The 21,466-nt window shown below is 45.7% G+C and overlaps 1 protein-coding gene across 5 annotated transcripts in view; it reads left to right on the top strand.

Moving 5' to 3' along the window:
* The window catches only part of PKIG (protein kinase (cAMP-dependent, catalytic) inhibitor gamma), an 86,467-nt gene that overhangs the window by 49,744 nt on the left and 15,257 nt on the right, over positions 1 to 21,466 (top strand). The window contains exons 2-4 of one of the 5 annotated variants that reach the window (XM_011997635.1): positions 848 to 995; positions 7,834 to 7,903; positions 16,626 to 16,899. The gene's annotated coding sequence lies outside the window, so the exon portion shown is untranslated. Of the gene's footprint in view, positions 1 to 406; positions 996 to 3,312; positions 3,418 to 7,833; positions 7,904 to 16,625; positions 16,900 to 21,466 lie in introns of those variants that run through there. The other 4 variants (XM_011997634.1, XM_011997632.1, XM_011997631.1 and 1 more) reach the window with 4 other exon arrangements.

The raw sequence follows: 21,466 nt of genomic DNA, 5'->3' as shown, positions 1-21,466 counted from the left end.
TAAAGGGGGTAAAGGTGCCCAGCTGAGCCTGGCATCTTGGGTAATGGCCTCTGACTTCTCCAGGGTTCTTCCTTCCCTCAAGCATGTAGTTGGGTAGCTTGTAGTAAAATGCTCTGTAATGCATTTGTTGATAAGCTCCCCAGTCACTGATTTTTAGTCATTGAATCTCAGAAGTGGAAAGCACCAAAGCCAGCATTTTGTTGATAGGGAAACTGAGGTCCAGAGAGGGATGTAACTTGCTTGAGGTCATTCATTCAGTTGAAGGCCTGACCAAGACCGGAACCCAGTTCCCCAGGGGACAGACCAGTGCTGTTTCCAAGCCTTCCCCGTGGGCACACATCACCTACCCTACATGAAGGACAAACTCATGTACTGTGCCCAGCATGTACCTAGGAGACTTGGGAGAAATTAAACAACTTGGAAAATTGGACAGGAAGAAGGAGATAGGTGTGGGGTGGGGTGAAGATCTCCACCTTAACTAGTATATTATATACCAAAGAAAGGAATTAAACACACGGGAAAGCAGACAACCCACTAAAAAGCAAAGGAATTTACCCAGGAACCCGGGCTCAGTGAGTGGATAGGAAACCTTTTGTCACTAAAGCTGCAGGGTTGAAAATTGAAGGAAGGATGTTAGGCGAGCGTGGTGGCCTGGGATGCAGTTACAGCCCCCTGGCTCATTGTCCAAAGGAAATGGATCTCTCCCGTGGACAGAGAGGTGGAAACTGAGTGAGTGAGTTGTGTGGTTGACATCATCAGGCTGAGCATTGGATTACAACAAATGGGGACTTACTTGGCCCGAGACATGGGAAACACCCACTAAAACCTCAAAGTGCTTTTCATTTAGGAGACACGGGGAAGAGACAGAGAGCGGGGTAAAGTGAGAATCCTGCCTGCACCACAGGTCTGGACTGCTAACCTTGAATCCTGGTTTCGTAAATTCTGCCTCCGCTTCTGACTGAGGACCGCTGGATTTTGAGGAAACTTTTGCTCTTGTAAGTAGAACTTTACTCTCCTCCCCTGCCCACCACCCCCAGGGAGAAGCAGAGCTTGGAGGCAGAGCTCTCTGGAGAGCTTGCTTTCCAGCCTGTTGGCCACAAAATGTCTATTTTTATATAATGATATATGTGAGCTTGCTCTGAAAATTATGGCCTTGTCTGAAACTGCCTAAGGCTAGTCAGGAGCCTCAAGTCTCACAGATGGGCTCCATTCAGATGCCGTTTCATTTTTACCCAAAGAACTTTGACAGAGTATTCAGAGCTTTAAAAGCAGCTCCTTGTTCCAAATATAGGTGAAGAAATAAATCTTCCCTAAGAAATTGGTGTTTGTAAAACCCTTACTTTTTTTCTGATTACAAAGGTGGTATAATAATTTTTAAACATTCTAGAAAGAAAAGTCTCCGAAAGTGGTGAAAATTCCCCATGATCTTCCCCCTCAGGAATATGATTGTTGTGTTAAATTTCAGTTACAGATACGGTCAGACTTCATGAATTTATCACATGTAAACCCAGTGCTACAGCAGCTGTGGAAAACTCCAAGATGGAAAGGGGTTGGGAATCTTTAACCTTGGGTTTGCGATCTTTTTATTGCTTCCTTTTAAAAATTTGCTGTTTATGCCTAGAATATAAACAGGACATGTAAGCCCTTAGGCGTTTTATTTGTTGGTATCTGTTTTCAGGGTTTGAAACTAAGCAAGCTACTCTGTAGAGAGGAAAACCCAGGTCCCTTACTTGGTGGGTCCCTGAACTGAGGGTTCCTAGGTGGCTTGAGATGGCTTGCAGTGTGTGGGAGCCCAGCTCCCCCGTTAGCAGGTTAAGTATATTTGAAAAGTTACAGCTAACAGGGAAAGATTTCAGCTTAAACAAAAAGCTACCATATATTAGAAGGGTCACCCGAGGAAACTGTCACCTTGGGCAAGTGTTTCACACTCTCTAGGTCTTGTTTCTTCATTTGTACCTAATGAGGGGACAAAACTAGATGATCTCTGTATTTCCAAATTCAGTATGAAACGAACTGTCTATATTTCTTTTCCCTTTGTGTTGGGCCCTTATGGCTTTAGGAGCAAAGTATCCTAGGTTTTTGGTTTCCCAGAGGAGCTAAAACCGGGTGCCTGGAGGACAGTTAAAAGAAGACATAAAACAGGCAACATTAAGTTACTTCTGAGTTTTTATGGGTCTTTTTCAGGTTAGGTGTTCTTGAAGAAAGACAAAGTCTCAGTGGTATGTGTGTGTGCACACGCATACACAGGCACGTACACGTGGGGAGAGAGGAAAGAAGGAATTGACATTATGGAGTATCTCTTAAGCACTAGGCCCTATCTTATGCTCAACCCTTTACAGAGCACTAGATGGTCAGTATTATTCCCTCCCGTCACTGACTGAGGGCAACCATCTACTTATAGGCTCTCATATTCTCCTGAACCCCTTCATGTTTAACTGAACTGTATTTACATAATTACTGGCGTAACTTCAGTTCCCCATGTCTCCACTAGACCATCTGCATGCTCTCTGCGTGTCTGTCTAGCCCATCACTATGCCCCATTGCCTAGTAGAAAGCCTGACACGTAGGTACAAAGGAGACACGACGTAATTTAAATGTAAAGCCCACCATCCTAGTTCCTAGTTTGGCAAGACAGGGAGAAGAAAGGGGAAAATCCCTCTATTTGCCCCTGTTTCATCATTTAGGATAGACCCACCCCCTCCTGCCACTAGGGAAGGATAGCCACAGCCAGAGTGCAAAAAAAAAAAAAAAAAAAAAAGCAAAAGACATCAGATCTTTAATTTTGAGTTTCTAAGGTGCCAGCTCTTAACAAATTAAGGGTTTTTTTTTTTCTTGCTTTCTTTCTCTCTCTCTCTCTTTTTTTTTTTTTTTTTAATCTTTAAGCGCATCAGAGACCCTAATCCTCAGGAAGTTGTGGTATTTAGAAACTATTTGTTTGAATTAAGGTTTTAGTTAACAGGAGGGTTGTCTCCCAGGCTGGAGTGCAATGGCACAATCTCGGCTCACTGCAACTTCCGCTTCCCGTTTTTGTTCAAGTGATTCTTCTGCCTCAGCCTCTCGAGTAGCTGGGTTTACAGGCGTCTGCCACCACGCCTGGCTAATTTTTGTATTTGTAGTAGAGATGGGGTCCCTTGGCACTTCTTAAAGCTGCAGTCTTCCCCAGCATTTCATCCCATCGAAGGTGGACTGTTGCTGCCATGGACCCACTCATGGGCATGGGCAGTGGGAAGGCCAGGGCCTCCTCTGCTTCATCCCAGCCCCCCTGGGATCTTGAGATTTGGGGTAATCAAAAAAGCCACCTTTTTTCCTAAGGTAGTAGTGAGGAGGTGATGTTCCAGAAGGAAGGTACCTAGATTTTGTGGTCCCTGCCAGGAAGTGGAGAGTGGAAATATGGAATGCCTCACACTCCTCAACTAGGCCTTCATGTACCAGATGAGGGTGGCTTTCAGTTCTTGTTTTGTGTGTCAAAGTTGCTCCTGTTATCAGTGTGTGTTTCCTGATCTACCCCACCTCAGTCACTCCCGGCAGTGAGTTTAGGGCATCTTGGGAGTGGAGGTAGGTTGTGGAAAAGACGTGTCCAGAGATCTTATTTGGCTTTTGTATCTTCCTGAAATAAATGTCACACACAGGGCTGGGCATCTTGGATATGCTGACTTCTGTTAATCTTCACAGCAATGATGTGAGGCAGAGATCACCTCCATTTTACACATGAGAAAGGCACAGAGAGGTGCAGTGGATTGCCCAGAGTCTCACAGCTGGCAGGGGATAGAGCTTGAGTTCCCAATGAGAACTGGCTATCCCCGAAGCCCTTGAATATTTCACCATACTGCAGTGCCTTTTTCATATCACCTCCCTGGATTTCAGTCACTCCATCTGTTAAATGATGATGAGTGAACTTGAGTCAGAAGTCAGAGTAGTGTTTTGGTTTTAATTTGAATGCCTTTAGGCAGGTGTGTTCTCCAGTTCATTGCCATTTGTGCATTCCCCTGCCCCATCACTTGTGCCCTCTAGTCTCCTCCCTGGCCCCTGGCCCCTGTGGGAATTTGCAACCCTGCGTCTGGTTGGTGTCCGCCATCTCTTTCAATTTAGACAATCTAGAGTTCGGTGAGAAATTGGAAAGGGATAGCAGGTAAGAGCTCTGCTCTCACCACCTCCTAGCTGGGAGATCCTAGACTGATCACTTCACCTTATAGAACCTACTTCTTTTTCTGGCAAGTGGGGGGTCACAGTCATACTGACCTCAAAGGGGTACCATGTGGATGAAATGAGATAGGGCTCATAAAGCACTTACTTGGTACAAAAATACATGCTTAGGATTAGCTGCTCTCAATTTCCAGAGAGAGAATGTCAGCCAGTGTACACAGGCATCTGCCCCCTCAGACATAGGATGGCATTTGCATGAGGAACTGGAAGTTATCTTTGAACTCATCATTTTGAAACCCCTGTGATGGACCCTGGAGCTGCCATGTTGGCTCTTCAAACATTATTTCCTGTCACCCAGTCAAGTGCTGCTGAACCTCACATCAGCCAGCCAGTGCTGAGGCCAAAAGCAGAAGTGGGTGCTGTTCTCTTGGGACCAGAGGACCCTGGCCCAGCCACTTAAGGAAGACGCTGGTAGCATGTGCTGGGTGTGACAGACAAGAAGCTGAACTGGCCCAATTAACTCTGCCAAGTGCTTTCACGAGGGGCCAGAAGGAATTCCTAAGTGGAGACTGAGGTGGAAAATCTAAAGTTCTGGGAAACAGGTTATTAATCATGACCCTAGGCTGAGCTCACTACCTCCTGGAAATCCTTCAGAAATGCCTTAGGAAAACTTGGAGTACTGCTCCTTCAAAGAATGGTTTCTTTGGAAGTTGCCATCGGCACCTATGCTGACTGATTATGACTTGCAGATTAGAACACATGATGCATCCGCTCTTACTGGAGGAAGCCCCTTTTCCTAAAAAGTCTCTTTAATCTTTCAAGAAATTACAGGTTTTAGCTTGGCTCTTCAGAACTGAATAATGGCCCTTCATGGCACTGAAGAAAGTATTTGGTGTATTCTTACTATGTCCCAGGGACCTAGGTCAGTTTTCGTACTGTTTTAGTACTTTATCAGTGTGGCCTTTAACATTCCATAAATGTACGTTGAGAGCCTGTTAGTACTAAGCACTGGGCTAGAGGACCGGGTAAAGACACTCCCTCTGGTCTTGTGGAATTCTCTGTCCATCAAGGGAAGATAGGCAGAGGAGTGAATAATTTTAATGGCATGTGAAAAGTACTGCGAAAGAAATATGCACAAGTGCTCTAAAATGCCAGACACTGGATCAGCATCTTGTGGAGGTCCTGATCTTGCACTGGGTTGATTCCTTCTGCTCTCTCCCTACAGTTCCTGACTCTGGGAGCTTTGCCAGCATTTGCATTAGGAAGCAACTGAGAGCTGCCCCTGCTGAAGCACTCATTTCTGGCACCTTCCTATCCCCTGTGGCTTCAGAGGAAAGAACACTTCCTCACAAAATGTATGGGCCCCACCTGAGAGGGCCCTGAATCTGAAGTCCAAAGTTGTAGTAAGGAAACAGAGGGACGGGTGACTTTTGTAGTCTAAAATCACCACTGATTTTCCATTGGTTTGTTTTTATAACATTTATTGTGGATTTTTTTTTCTGATTGCAAAATTAGAATATGTTTAAGGGAAGAAAAGCTAGATAGTACAGAAAAACACACTTAAAATAAATCATCACTCAGTGATTTCACTTCTCTGTTTTTGAATAAGGGCCTGTCTCCCAATCCCCCCACCCACACTACTGTATTTCAAGTTTAGCTCTAATTTTAATTTCTCCCTGGGCAGAGTCTCATGTTTGTTTGCATATCTCAAAGGTGCTTGTGTTCTGGGCTCCAGTCACTACTATCTGCAATTGGTTAGAGCCTGCGGCCATCATTTGTACTTTCCTGTGTGTGTGCATGGATTCATCTACTGCTGAGAACCCTTTATGTGTTAGGCATCCTGCAAGGTGCTATGGGGAATGTCAGGGTAAATAAGACTTTGAGGTTGGGAAAAAAGACTCAGATAACATGAACACATTGTGAAAATGCCCCAAGATAGGGACAGAGTCCTGTAGAAAACCTAAGAAATTGGAGGAGCAGTAGCATTTGAGCTGAGCCTTCAATAAATTTTTCACGTATTTAGCCAGTATTTTTTGAGAACCTAATACCCGCCAGGCACTGGGCAAGGTGATAGGTGGATGATGTTAAATAAAACAGGCATGGCCTTTACCTGCATGAAGTTACAAGCACAACTGGTGACTTTAAGAAGTCAATAAGCAGGGGGAGTGAAAGAGGAGAGTGTGGCTGGGGTCTTCCTTGAAAAGGTGCTATTGAAACTGAGAAGGGGGCTGGGCGCGGTGGCTCATGCCTGTAATCCCAACACTTTGGGAGGTCGAGGCAGGTGGATCACCTGAGGTCAGGATTTCAAGATCAGCCTGGCCAACATGGTGAAACCCCGTCTCTACTAAAAAAATACAAAAATTAGCCGGGTGCGGTGGCACGCGCCTGTAGTCCCAGCTACTTGGGAGGCTGAGGCAGGAGAATCGCTTAAACTTGGGAGGCAGAGGTTGCAGTGAGCCAAGATCGTGCCGTTGCACTCTAGCCTGGGTGACAGAGTGAGACTCCATTTCAAAAAAAAAAACTGAGAAGAGGAGTCAGTTATACCAAGAGTAAAGGAGGGAGAGGGAGTAAAGAAGGGTGCTGGATTATTCCTTCCTTTGCTCATTATTGATTCTAAAAACCTCACTTATTTTCTGTATTCAGTTTCCTTTCTATTGGAGAGTATTCTTGGGGCCTGTGAATGGTAAACTTGCCCAGTCTTTGTTTGAAAATATCTTTTGCCCTCACACTTCATATGTTAGCTAGATATAGAATTTTTTGCATAGCATGTGTAATGAATGTGAAAGTTACACATGCCTCTTTAAAAGTTTTACGTGCCTCTTTAAAAGTTTTCAATCAAAACAGAAATAGATAATGTACAAAGTGAAAGTCTTTCATTTCTTTTCTCACAGTTTCTCAAAAGAGATGAATTTTTTTCGAAAGAGAGAAATTTCCCAGGGAGAACCATTGGTTGCAGTTTGCCCTTTTCTATGTATACTGAAAATTGTTTAAAGTGTAAAGTATGTATACTTTTTAAAAATGTGCATGTACACAAATGCTGCACTTTTTTCTTTTTTCTAAACATAAATAATCACGTTCACATTTGAGCTGGACACAGTAGTTCACACCTGTAATCTCAGCTACTCAGGAGGCTAAGGGTGGATGATTGCTTGAGGCCAGGAGTTTGAGGCTACAGTGAGCTATGATCGCACTAGTATACTCCAGCCTGGGGACAGAGTGAGACCTTGTCTCTTAAAATTTAAAAAAAAAGTAAATATTTTTTTAAATTAAAAAATGATAATATATGCAATTTTACAATATACTTTTTAACAATCAAGCATGTACATTTTCCCATATCAGTACAATGAAATCTCCTTCATTCTTTGAAATAGCTGTATAGTTTCTCATGGTATTGATACACCATAATTTAACTGTTTTTCTATTAATAGACATTTAAGTTGTTTTCCCCCCTTGCTTTTGCTACTGTACAGTGTTTCACTGAGTATCTTTTTACTTAGGTAAATATATCTGTAGTATAAATTCCTGGACATTTCAGGAATGTGACGTGTCCAGGAATTTCACCCCAAAGGATATGTGTGCACATTTAACATGTTAATAGGTATTGTCAACTTGTCTTCCCAAAAGATTGTTTCAATTTATAATCCCAGAGTATGTATAGCTCTAATTTTTGCTTTTCTTCTGGTTCCTTAGAATTCCCATACTGATTAGTCAACAGTGGAAAATCTGAAGAGATGCAAGCAGGAAAAAGAAATTAAACCAGGTAGGTAGTGATGCTGTTCATACTCTACTGCCAGAGCAGCACACATTTTTGCCTGAATATCTTTATTTCTGGCCGAAGGAAGAAAATACATAAGTTCCAAATGAAATTAGTGGGAGATTTTGACCCTATGAAGAAAAAACAGGATGGCTCTTTTCAAAAGTTATATACATAACATCACGCTGCAATTTCACAGTCAAGATTCCATTTTCAGGCAGTTCTTTGTAATAGCATCAGAAAGACAGTTTACCTCTGGTGGCTTAAGAGGGGATGGGTTTCCCGGCCATGTACTTAAGCAGGTGCAATCATACACAGGAGTTACTAGCAATGTTGGGCCTGGTGCCAGCTTTCTTCTCCGCCAAGAGTTTTCTGTAAAGCTGTTTTCACAAAGACCGGGGCACATTATGGGAATTTTCATTTTAATGCTGTAATAGAGGAGCAAAAGCAGGCAAAACCTAACCCAAAGAAATGGGTTCGGCCCAGTAGTCTGGTGAGAGGGGATGAAGATGCGGTTCCTCCAGCTGAGAACAAATTGCCATTCACAGAGCACAAGTGGCCCGCCTGGCAGTATGGCCACCTTGGGTCAATGTCCATAGTTTATGATGTCTAAATGTTTCTGGCATAAGTTAATAATTTTAAACTCAGGGTAGCATAATAATTGACTTTTTACCTAAAGCAGCAGTATTTATCAACAAATCTGGTGAATTTCTTTGAATTGTCAAGTTGGAAGTACTGGGTCCACAGAGATCTTTTTACCCACCGGGCATCTATCGGCATCCATGGATGTAGTTGTTAAGGTATCAGAATTGAAGGCTATTCTGGATTGGCCTATACCCACCTGGACCTTCTCCATAGCTGGAATTTTCATAAGGAGGCTAAAGAGCCTGGGGATGAGCGCTTTGCTCTGAAGAGCTTGCGGAATCCACTGTGCGTCTGTCCATAAGCTAAGGATGGTGTGAGAACTGAAAGCTGCATGAGAGAGAGAAGGTCTTGTGATTTTCTCTCTCTTCAGCACTGTAGGGGCACAGTGCAGCTGTGTCTGGTGCAGCTCAGTTTATACTCCTGCCTCAGCCAGGAAAAGTTTTTTCATTTTTACATTAATTTAGCAGATATTTATGGAGCATCTTCTATAAATTGGACACCAGATAACAAAGCAGAAGTGGCACAGTCCTTGCCCTCAGGAAGCTTATGGGTATGGCTGACAATAGACTAGTAGCAGTAGTCTGTGGTAGGTCCAGAGGGCTAGTGGGCGGAGGGTGCTGAGGCTTGAAAGGTATGCAGGAGATGACTTGGAGAAGAGTGGACAGGGAGAGGCTGGGGGCTTGCGGAGAAGCACGGCGAAGGCCTGGAGGCTTGGGGGGTGCAGCACTCCATGGAAATTCCATGGGCTGAACACAGTGCAGAGGGGGTGCCCTGGCTGGAGTTGAGTCTGGAGGTGGCCATGAATGAATCAGAACTTTATCCTGATGGCTCTGAATGGAAAGTCACTGGAGGGTTTTAAGCAGGGAAGAATTGTGAGTCAGGCTTAGGAAGGAGACTGTCTAGCCCCAGTTTGGGTAAGGGACTGAGAGAGTTCCACACTGTGCCTGGCCCACTCTCTTCTTAGCGCCTGTGCTTCTCCTTCCCTCGGACCTTCAAGAAGTCAGAGGACAGAGCCCAAAGTCTGAGATAAGATAGCCTCCTTGGGGAGAGAAGAGGAGTGGTGCTGGGTGGGTGGGAGGGGGCACCCAGTGTGAAGCAGAGTGTACAGGTGGCCTTAGACAAGTCACTTCACCCCTGTGAGCTTCAGCTTCCTTATCTATTAAATGAAGATAATAAGTATTACTCTTCTTTTCTCTCATCTCATGAGATATCATCAGGATATCTCAAAATATCATAGATATTTTACATGCCCAGCTAGGGCTTCCAGAGAAATCTCTCTGTTTTGTTTGCCATGTAAGGATTTGTTGAAATCCTCAAGCACATATTAAGTGCATCCTGTCACTGCAGCTTATCCCCTGGGATGAAAGTAGTGAAGAAGCCTTAGCCTCAGGATCAGTCTCACAGCTCTCTCTCCCTGCAGCCAAGAAGGACCAGTCTACAGAGGGGAGGGAGCAAACACAGACTGAAGGCCAGGTATGTGCTGGGCCACACCCACAGACAAAAGAGTGCTTGGGCAAAGCTGCTAAAACTATTATTTAAGCCATGTGCCAGGCGTGATGAGCACTTACATCCTTCTCAGCCTCATTTAGTTTGATCTTATGAAGTACATATATATTATCTCCATTTGATAGATGAGGAAACTGAGACTCAAAGAGGTGGAACTGTTTGCTGGTAGTGACACAATTAGGAAGAAGGAGAAGGGCCGGAGTCTTGAGTCCGTGCTCTCTGACTTCTGTGTGTAGTGCCTGCCATTCTGCGGTGCTCCTTCAGATCTTTCAGACAGTGCAGAGGATGCAGAGGAATCAAGGGACAGCTATTCTCTTACAAACCTTGAAAATCCTGTACAGAGCCCTCAGACAACCAAAACATGGTCCAGAACTGAATCCTGGGGCCAGCACATCCATTTAGCACTTTTCTCAATCAGTCCTTTTCCCCAGGTGCATTAAACAGGGCAGCTGCCTTCCCACCATTTGGGCAAACTGCTTGGCAGCTAGGAGTGTGCCTGCTCATCTCCCAGGCTACTTGGCTTTGCACCTCAGCAAGGAGAGCAGGCCATGCCCCCAGGGAAGCACATAGTTATTCCTTCTGCCAGAAGGACACCCCCTAATCTGGTTTGCCATGGACACTGAAGTCACTCCCTGTCTCCTGGCCATGAGGAAAACTCCTTTGAGAGGAGCCAGTGAAGCCAGTGGACAGAGTAAAAAATGAGAATCCTGCCTGGCTGAACAAGATCTCTAATGCCTAGTTCTGGAAAGAGTTGAGGCTATGTCCACACCAAGCCATTTAAAGAATCTGCCCAGTAGAATCAATATTGTCAAAACGTCCATACTACCCAAAGCGATCTACAGAATTAATTCCATTCCTATCAAAATTCCAATGGCATTGCTTACAGAAATAGAACAAATAATCCTAAAATTCCTGTGGAACCATGAAAGACCCCAAATGACTAAGGCAATCTTGAGCAAGAAGATCTAAGTTGGAGGTATCACACAACCTGATTTCAAATATTATAGACTGGACATGGTGACTCACACCTGTAATTCCAGCAGTTTGGGAGGCTGAGGCAGGAGGATTGCTTAAACTTAGGAGTTCGAGACCAACCTGGGCAACATAGTGAAACCCTGTTTCTATAAAAACAAAATCCAAAATTAGCTGGGCATGGTGGCATGCACCTGTAGTCCCAGCTACTCAGGAGGCTAAGAGGGGAGGATCACTTGAGCCCAAGCATCGCATTGAGGCTGCAGTGAGCCGTGATCATGCCACTGTACTCCAGCCTGGCTGACAGAGTGAGATCATGTCTCAAAAAAAAAAAAATTATAATGCTATAGTAATCAACACACACACACATGCATACACACACACACACACACACACACACACACACACAGGAATATTATTTAACCTTAAACAAGAAAATCCTGACATTTGCAAAAACATGGTTGAATGTGGAGGACATTCTGCTAAGTGAAATAAGGCAGACACGGAAAGACAATACTGCAGGATCTCAGTTATATGTGGAATCTAAAAGAGTTGAACTCAGAGAGAGTAGAAGGGTTGTTGGGGAAATGGGGAGATGTTGATCAAAGGGTACAAACTTGCAGTTATAAGATGAATAAATTTTGGAGACCTAATGACAGCATGATTACAGTTAATAATACGGTATTTTATACTTGAAATTTGCTAAGAGAGTATATCTTGAGTGTTCTCACCACAAAAAGTAACTGTGTGAGGTGGTGGATATGTTAATTAGCTCGATTGTGATAATCATGTCACAGTGTGAATATGTAAAATTTTTATTTGTCACTTATACCTTAATAAAACTGAAAACAATTTAAAGAATCTGCCCAGGTCACAGGAAGCCATCAGTCATACCCTGAGCTGTTGTGTAAACTCAAAGAATATGGTTTATAGCATATGGATGAGTGCTCTTGTGCCAATGCTGGGCTAAACCTTTATATCCAGTGTCTAATTAGGTAGTTTCTGTTATTATCCATGTTTTACCAAGGAGGAAACTGAGGCCTTTGGAGATTACATCATTTAGCCTATGTACCAGAGCTGGAAAGTTGCATAACCAAGATTTCACTCGAGCTTTTTTTAGTTCCACATCTTCTATTTTTTCAGCTACACCAAAACGACTTCTTGAATTTAGCTTTGCCTTTCTGATAATAGTAACCACCACCTTTTATTGAGCATCTTGTCATGTGAGCCAGGCATTATACATCCATTATTTCCAATCCCAGTAGAACCTTATAAAGTATCATTGTCCCCGTTTCACAGTTGAAGAACCTGAGGTCCAGAGAGGTCAGGAATTTTGCCTAACAGGTTTCGTCTGAGACTAAAGTGAGCTCTCAACTATCATCCTATACTTCCTTCATTCCTTACCTTTTCAGATTCCTAGGAGGAAAGGACTCAAAAAAATTACGCATGAATTTCCTTTAATTTCACAACAACCCTAAGGGTTGGGGGTTGATATCTCTGTTTTACAAAAGAAGAAACTGAGGCTCAGAGATGTTAAGTGATTTTTCTCAGCATTATACAGCTAGCAATTGGTGGAGCCCCGATTCATACAGGCTCTGATCCATAGCTTACTTGCCTCCCCTATTCCCACCCCTCACCCCCTTTCAGCTCTGTCTCATTGCAATTGGGGCAGAGAATTCAGCCTTTATTTCTCCAGGTACTAGTAGTCCTGGGAGTCTGGGGGATTTCCAGCTCCTTTGAATTCCCTCTTTTGGCCTCTGCTCTGCCTCCAGCACCTCTCTTAAGAGTCCTTTTCACTGTTGTCATAGCAGGGGTCTCATCTGGAGGGAAGCTGCCTTGAGGTTGGAACTATTCAGCTGCTTATCAGCAAGGCTTCAGGGCCTTGCCATAGCAACCTTCCAAGCCACCCATCTTGTGACCTGTTCTGACTCAGGGCCCCTGGGAATCCCCTGGTTACAGATGTCTGCAGTGACTAGGATGCAGCAGTCGGCTCCCAGGACTGTTTTTCTGGCCAAGGCCATTTTAGGAAGGCTTCTGTTCCAGCTGTGCTGGGAGAGTTGAGGTCCAGAGCCTCCAGACCTTAAGAATGCAGGGTTATGTGATGTCTAGAGCTGGGGTTTTTAGCTAGGGCTTATGGGTAGGCGTTAGGGCTTTAAGAGCCCCCTGTAATCATAGGTATGGTTACACACACACACGCAGAGAATATATCCTTTTCTGGGCAAAGTATCCGTAGCTTCCCTCAAACTCTCAAATGTGTCTGTGACCCTTAAAGTTTAAGAACACTGGTCTAGAGAGAACCCAAAGTGTTGTGGGCCACTGTGCTCCCTTGGCCACCAGCCTCGGATGCCAGCATCTTGAGAGCACACCAGGCCTCTAGTGTTTCTGCTTAGGCATGAACTGGGATACAGTATCAAATATTGCTGACGTTCACAATTATAACTGTAAATGTACAGCTGTCCTTTGGGATGCCCCAAGTACTTTTTTTTTTTTTTTTTTTTTAATTGAGATGGAGTTTCGCTCTGTTGCCCAGGCTGGGGTACAGTGGCGTGATCTCGGCTCACTGCAACCTCTACCTCCCGGGTTCAAGCAATTCTTCTGCCTCAGCCTCCTGAGTAACAGGGATTACAGGTGTGCACCACCACGCCCAGCTAATTTTTGTATTTTTAGTAGAGATGGGGTTTCATCATGTTGGTCAAGCTGGTCTCGAACGCCTGACCTCATGATCCGCCCGCCTCAGCCTGCCAAAGTGCTGGGATTACAGGCGTAAGCCACCACATCCAGCGCCCCAAGTACTTTTTATGCTGTAAAAGTACAACCGTGCTGTGGGATGCCCCAAGTATAACCATGAAAATGCACGCTCAGCACCCCAGACATGCCAGCATGTTTGAACATAGTGTATTCACCCCATAAGTGGTAGCTATTTTTTTATTTTATTAAATTTTAAATAAATTAATTTTAAATGCATTTTTGTTTTGTTTTACTCTTATCATTGTTATTATTTATTTGGTCAGGAGCCAGGACTCAGGTGGTTATTTAGTCACTGAGTGATTAAAATCTGTATGTCAGGAGCTGTGCTATATTTCGAAGACACAGTGACAAACAAGAAAGGCAGGGTACCTACCCTCTTGGAATCAGTTGGAACGGCAGATAATGAGCAAATGTATCAGCATCATGCCTGGCTCACGGGACATTTCTGTGTGTATTTGTTGAAAGACTGTTGAATGAATTTCGACTGTGGTTATTATTAGGAAGAAGTCAAGGTGCTGCAGGTGGCAGACAAGGAAACTTCATCTCTTCTAGTGGGTCAGGGAAGAGGAAGGGGGACTCAGGCTAAGGCGCCTATGCCATGGGCCACCAGGAGTTACACAGGACTGTTCACAGGGGGCTGGCAGTCCCATGAAGACTCAGTATCTGGAGGTGTGGGGTCGAGGCCTGGAATACTGAACAACCAAGGGCTTAGGAACCTTGTGTAAACTATGATAATGTGGGCCAGAGGTACGGATGACATCTACAGTCTGCTCAAGTAGTGATGGTCCCTGGCTTGCAAACATGTTGCTCTTCCAGGTTCCAAGGGAGGCTGTTGTTCAACCAGTATTTACCTATGTAGCGAGTTCTGGGTTCAGAACCCTACTTCTGTCAGGAGGCAGGAAGGATGGAAGGACATCCTTCCTGCAGCCGGAGGCAGCAGGGCCCCAGCCACTGCTGGCAGTGGCCATGGACACACAGTGCAGTGTCTGAGCAGTGTGTGAAGAGACTCCCTCACTGTCTGAAGGGCTTCACTCACCCTCCACTAGTGAGAAGCCTCTGAATATTGGCATGGAAGGGAAGCATTCACATATTAAGGGTAAAATCAAAGTCAGAACAAAATTCAAAGTCTGCTCTTGGCCCTCAAGACCCTGAAAGGCCCCAGTGACTGTAATTCCACTCACCTACTCTCCCTCTCACTGCTCCCCAGCCCCACAGCCTCTACTGGTCTTTCTGGTCAGCAGGCTCCCCTTGCCTCTTGCATGCTGTGCCCTCTGCCTGGTATACTTAGATGTGTAAACAGAAGTGGTTTCTAAACTCCTCTCTCTCATCATGTGTGTGGACTGTGATACCCAACCATCAGTAACAGCAGCTGATGAGGACAGTGATCATTAGCTAGAGAGCACACCCTCGGTCCCCCCACCCAGCATTATTAGAATAATAATAATCCCCCACCAGGTCCCCCTACCTAGCATTATTAGAATAATAATAATCCTCCACCAGGTCTCCCCACCTGGCTTTATTAGAATTACTATTAGAAACTGTCCTCTAGTGATTCTGGTAATTGTGATTTGTGCCCCCTTACTACCACTAGTTAAAAATTGCGGGTTTATGAACTGAGCTCCCTAGCTAGACCATGGACTTCCCTCACGTGTACAATGGTATCTTACTCTTTTTGTATCTGTGGCATCTAGTCCCAAGCCCAGTATACACTGAGGGATCAGTAAAATTTTTCTGAAGGAATGGATGAATACTATAGAGATAATCTCTTGCTTCTTTTCATTCTCCACAGTGTATTTTGGAGATGCATTTTATAGAATTCTAGAGGAACTAGATTGACACAAACTCTCTTCAACCCATGAAAGTCTGTGCTTCCACGGAGGTCTCTGGAAAGCAGCAGAACAGTCCAGCTGCATCACTGCTTGGTGGCCGGGCATGCTGGGTCCTCCCCGGGCCTCCTGCTGTGGATGTATGATCTAAACTTGCCCAGGCTCAGATACACAGCACGGTTCTCAGAGAGTGGCAGTCTCCATCCTCCTGTAAAGGGATGGGCAGTTTTCCAAGGACTTCCTTGCTTTCCTGCCCTTCCTTCAGAGCTAGAAGTCTCTTACCTCCCTTACCCCCGAGCTAGAAGTAATGTTAGAGATTGCTTCGGTTATCCACTCCTGAGTAATCCATCACCCCTGTTACTCAATGGTTTAAAACAGCAGCAATAGTTTCTTATATCTCATGGTTCCTGTGGGTCAGGAATTTGGGAACAGCTTGGCTGGGCAGTTCTGGCTTGGATCTTTTATGCAGTTGCAGTTAGATGGTGACTGGAACTGGAGCAGCTTGGGGCTGGCACCACTGGATGCTGGCCGGCTGCTGCTCTTTCCAAGCCGTCTCAGGACCTCTGCCCTGTGGTTACTTCATAGGCCTGTTTGAGCTTCCTCACGGCATGGCCACCTGAGATTTCCCGTATGCAGCTCAAGGCTCTAGAGGCAGGTGTCCCCAGAGAGAGCCAAGTGAAAGCTATGTAACCCTTTATAGCCTCATCTTGGAGGTGACACAAAATCATTTTTGTTGCATTCTGTTTGTTAGAGGTCACTAAGGCCAGCTCATTTGGGGAAACTGAAATTAAACTCTACCTCCTGAGAAGAGGAGTGTCAGATAATTTGCAGACCTGTTTCAGAACCACCACAGAGATACCCAGTTTCCCCCTTCATTCCACACTTGAGACTCCTGAGGTTTGAGGGGAAGAGCCTTGTCCAGAGGTGCCCAGCCTGGCATGGGCAGACCTGGAGTGTGGCCCAGCCCCTAGGCCTTAGGCAGGGCTGCTAGGAAGTGATCTCACTTTCCCTTCCTTCCTGTCCCCTCACAGTAAGATAGAGACTGCCACTCTCTGGGAACCTTGCTGTGTAGCTGAGCCTCAGCAAGTTTGATAATACAGACACAGCAGGAGGCCTGGGGAGGACCCAGCATGCCCGGCCACCAAGCAGTGATGCAGCTGGACTGTCCTTCAGCTTTCCAGAGACCTCCTGGAAGCACAGACTTTCATGGGTTGAAGAGAGTTTGTGTCACAATTCCAGTCCCTAGCCCTGGCCCTACATGAACTAGTAACACCACCCTGCCAGGAGGATGTAGCTGCTGAGGAGGTAAGCGTTTTAAAAAATTCATGCCCCAAAATAATTATTTTTACTGTTGCTGTGAAGTTAAATACCAAAGAGTAGAATGTGGTGGTAGAATCAAGAGAGTCAACCCAGCATCACTGAAAAGATTCTGAAGGTTTGTATCCAGGTGAATATCCAAAACAGGAGGTTGCATAAGCATGGGTAAAACCATCTCGGTGTATGTTTTAGACAGCCTTGTGGAACGTTTTCCAGGGACTTGCTTACTTTCTTCCTCTTCCTTCAGAAATGCCTTGTTATGAAGCTGGGGACAGGGGAAAAAGAAGGTCGGAAAAGGGAATGGGTACTTTTCAGTAAACCCATACTACATGCCAGGCATGATACTAATTCACTCCCCTGCTTTATAGCCTAATAGCACAGGCTCCATCTGGCTCCACACTCCTTGGGTATATGGCCTTGGGCAAGCTCCTTAACCTTGCTGAGTTTCAGCTGCCTCTTTTGTACTACAGGATAATTGTATGTTCTATGTCATAGAGTTACTATAAAATTAAATGCTTGTAAGATGCTTAGCACAGTCTGGCATGCAGTAAGAAAGAAGTGTATAACAGGCCGGGCACCGTGGCTCAAGCCTGTAGTCCCAGCACTTTAGGAGGCTGAGGCGGGCGGATCACGAGGTCAAGAGATCGAGAGCATCCTGGCCAACATGGTGAAACCCCACCTCTACTGAAAATACAAAAATTAGCTGGACGTGGTGGTGCACGCCTGTAGTCCCAGCTACTTGGGAGGCTGAGGCAGGAGAATCGCTTGAACCTGGGAGGCGGAGGTTGCAGTGAACCAAGATCGTGCCACTCCACTCCAGCCTAGTGACAGAGCGAGACTCCATCTCAAAAAAAAAAAAAAGAATATAACTGTTGGCTCCAATTAATCCCCGCAGCCACTTTTTAAGGCAGGTGTAAGCTCTCCAATTTTATAGAAGGGGTGTCTGCAGTCAAGTGAGGTGCCCAGCACCATGTGCTGCTATAGGGACAACAGCTGAGATTCTGAAATCCTTGTGGCGTCCACCACACTGCATTAGCCTCCAGGCAGCTCTGCCAGGGCTTTCCTGACATGCAGTAGTTGGCGGCGGAGGAACTCAGGAGGCTTCGTGCCCTACAGGAGCCCATGTCAGGTCCTAGAGCAAGAACATTTGGAAAACCAAGGCCAGGAATCCACTGATCCACTTAGGAGGCTCTATAGGGAGCGGGGTTACAGAGACTGTTGCACACAGAGGAAATAGTCTAGTAAAGGCTTTGAGGTCAGGAATTAAATGAGGTTGGAGGATTTAAAGAGAGGCCCAGTGTGACCAGAGCAAAATGGACCAAGAAGAGAGCAGAAATGAGACAAAGGCTCATCTGCAGAGGCAGGCAGGGCCAGATCCTTGTAGGACTTCAGGGGCTGGCATCAGGAGTGTGGATTTCACTAGATGTGAAATAGAAAAGCATCAGAGATTGAACAAAGCAGGGAAATTCCAATGACCCAATTTCCATTTTGAGAACGTTACCCTGCCTGCCATATAGAACGCAGACCCTGGGCGAGGGATGAGAGAGACACAGGACTCTGACTCTGGTCAGGGTCTCTGCTGAGAGTCCTGGTGAGACATCCTGGAGCCTGGGTGGTGCGTGTGGAGGAGCGAGGTCAGCAGATTCAAGCTCTGTTTTGCAGGTAGAAACAAAAGGACTAGGCTGGGCACTGTTGCTCATGCCTGTAATCCCAGCTCTTTGGGAGGCCAAGGTGGGAGGATTGCTTGAGGCCAGGAATTTAAGACTAGGCTGGGCAGCATTGTGAGACCCTGTCTCTACAAAAACATAAAAAAGAAATGACAGGACTTGGTAAAGAATTGTCAATGGGTGGTGAAGAAGAAGGGAGGTCAGGGGTGGCTGCGGGTTTCCAGCTGGGCAGATGGTGGTGCTCTTGCTCAGCTGGGAAGGCCAGGGCGAGCAGGCTGGTGATTTGCCGTCTGAAGCTTGCAGTGCTGGTGGGATAGCCAAATGACACGCTCAATAGGCTGTCACAAATCTAGACTTTTAAGAGAGGGTTGGGGCTCTTTGAGGGTCACCAACGTAGATTATTTCAGGGAAAGGATAAGAGCCCCTAGGGAGAAAACAGAAGAGACTGGCATCCTAACACAAAGGTACCGGCAGTAGCAGGTGCCTGTGTGGAGTGGTTGGAGGGAGGCCCACAGGGTGTGGTGTCTGGAAGTCCCATGAGGAGAGTGGTCCGAGAAGAAATGAGTTGGAAGAGGAGGACAGAAAGGTGTCCCTGGGGATAGGCAGCGTAGAAGTCACTCAGGACCTTGTCTGACCCCAGCACCCTGCCCTTCCCTCCCTATCACTGCCTGCATCCAGGCCTGCTTGGGTCTAGGCCTGGCAAGTGCAGAGACCAAGGCCCGGCCTCTCTGCCTCCAAACAAAGCCTCACCCAGGGCCACTCTTTGAATGGCAGCAGGCACTGCCCAGGCAGGCATCAGGCTCCTCTCTGGTGACCTTGTACTGGATGTGCCCCTAAGGCGCTGGGTAGGGCTTTGCAGCCAGCCCCGGGCAGGCCACACATGGCTAGAACCAGCAGCCCTCCCTTTTCCCAGGTTCGTGGAATGTTCTCATTTTGGGGCCCTGAGTTTTCTGTTGGCCTCAGTGCCTCTCTTTTCTGGCTTTCCATCACAGAGAGAAGCCGCTACCCTTGGAATTTGATGAATGCCTGTTCAGTAGGCCCTGGCATTTCTGTTTCCACGGCCCTTTTGTCCCTCAGAGAAGCCTTAGAGAACATTTTGCCCACCCCTGATAAAACTTCTCCCATGAGACCAAGTCCCACTTCTGTGCTTCATGTCTTCTGCAAAAGTCTGTTTGCTTTTTGTGTGTTTTCTGCAAATATTGAATTTTTGAAAAAGAAAAAAAAAAGCAAAACAGGAAATGACCTTTCTAGTATATTTGGAAAACAATTTGAAGCTTGTAATGGAATCTGCCTGAGCAATGAGGACTAATAGCTGCAGACTTGGAACAGACCATGTAGCTGTTGGCAGATACTGGGGCCTCTTCAGTTTACAAAGCTGGGGGGAGTATTACAAACCCACTGGAGAAGTGGCTTCCTGTGGGGAAATGCCCAGAGCAGGCACCTGCAAGCACCATAACCTCTAACCCCAGGGCCCCAAAAGGTCTGGGGACAGAGTATAAGGGCTTCACCCTTTGTCCTGGGCATTCAAGGTCAGTCACATGTCTGGCAATCATCCAGATCCCATAAGACACCAAAACCTCCTGAGGATGAGGAAAAGAAAGAGCTTCGTTCTTTAGCACCCCGTAGGGCTCAGGCTGAGCTAAGAGATTCTAGATTGTTTTTAGACTCAAATTGCCTGTTGGCTTTCTGGGTCACTCTCTATCCAACTTTTCTGTAGATTTCAGCAAAAACCATCTCCTCAGAGAGGCCTTTCCTCATCATGCAGCCGTTAACTGAATGATCCACATGCAGAGAACCCTGTCCTCTTCTCCCATAGCTCATATCATAATCTGTGATGATAGATCCATTGACTTGTTCAGTGCCTTTTTCTCTTTACACATTGTAAATACCTTTTTTAGTTTCCAGTATATACCCTGTGCCTGGCACAGTGCCTGGCATATAGAAGTTGCTCAGTACATTGAATGAATAAATGAAATATCAAGACTGGAAGACTTAGAGACCAGATGCAATGACTCATGCCTATAATCTCAACACTTTGGGAGGCCGAGGCAGGTGGATCACTTGAGGTCAGGAGTTCAAGATTAACCTGGCCAACATGGTGAAACCCCATCTCTATTAAAAATACAAAAAGAAAATTAGCCGGGTGTGGTGGTGCATGCTTGTAATCCCAGCTGCTTGGGAGGCTGAGGCAGGAGAAGCACTTGAACCAGGGAGGCGGAGGTTGCAGTAAGCGGAGATCATGCCACTGCACTCCAACCTGGGCGACAGAGTAAGACCCCATCTCAAAAAAAAAAAAAAAGCCTGGAAGACTTGGAGATCATATTTCAAATTTTGTTATTTAGATGGTGGGAAAGGAAGCTGAGAGAGAGAAGGGGACTCTTCAGGGGTCACCCTACTGCACGGGTATTGAACCAGATCTTCAGCCACTGTTATGATGCAGGGCCGCACATTCTTTGCTCTTCTTTCCCTGTAATCTAGAACATCTTCTATTATTAACTCGTTCATCAACTATTCATTGAGCTTCAAGTATGTGCAGGGCCTTCTGGACATATAACAGTAATCACGCCAGTCAGGGTCACCACTTCTGGGGAATTTATATTCTTACCACGCAACACCATAAAGCACCAGAGAAGGAAGTTTTAATCTTCTGTAGCACCATTAAACAGAGTAAAAATAAAGGAGCTGAATGAAACATCCAAAGGCAGGTTTTACTAACTCAGCCTCCAGATGAACCATCCTAATCATTTATTAATTGAATTCCGCTTACATTCCCCGTCACTTACTACACTTTTTGCATCACCATATTATTGAATCTTCATAACAGCCCCCTGCACTGCAGGGTGTGACTGTTAGCCCCACTTTGCTGAGGTGAGGGGACTTGTGCACGG

This window comes from Mandrillus leucophaeus, unplaced genomic scaffold (genome assembly GCF_000951045.1).
Source record: "Mandrillus leucophaeus isolate KB7577 unplaced genomic scaffold, Mleu.le_1.0 Scaffold544, whole genome shotgun sequence".
Lineage (NCBI taxonomy): Eukaryota > Metazoa > Chordata > Mammalia > Primates > Cercopithecidae > Mandrillus > Mandrillus leucophaeus.
Note: the sequence above shows the minus strand (reverse complement) of the source record. Positions and strands in the feature narration are given on the sequence as shown.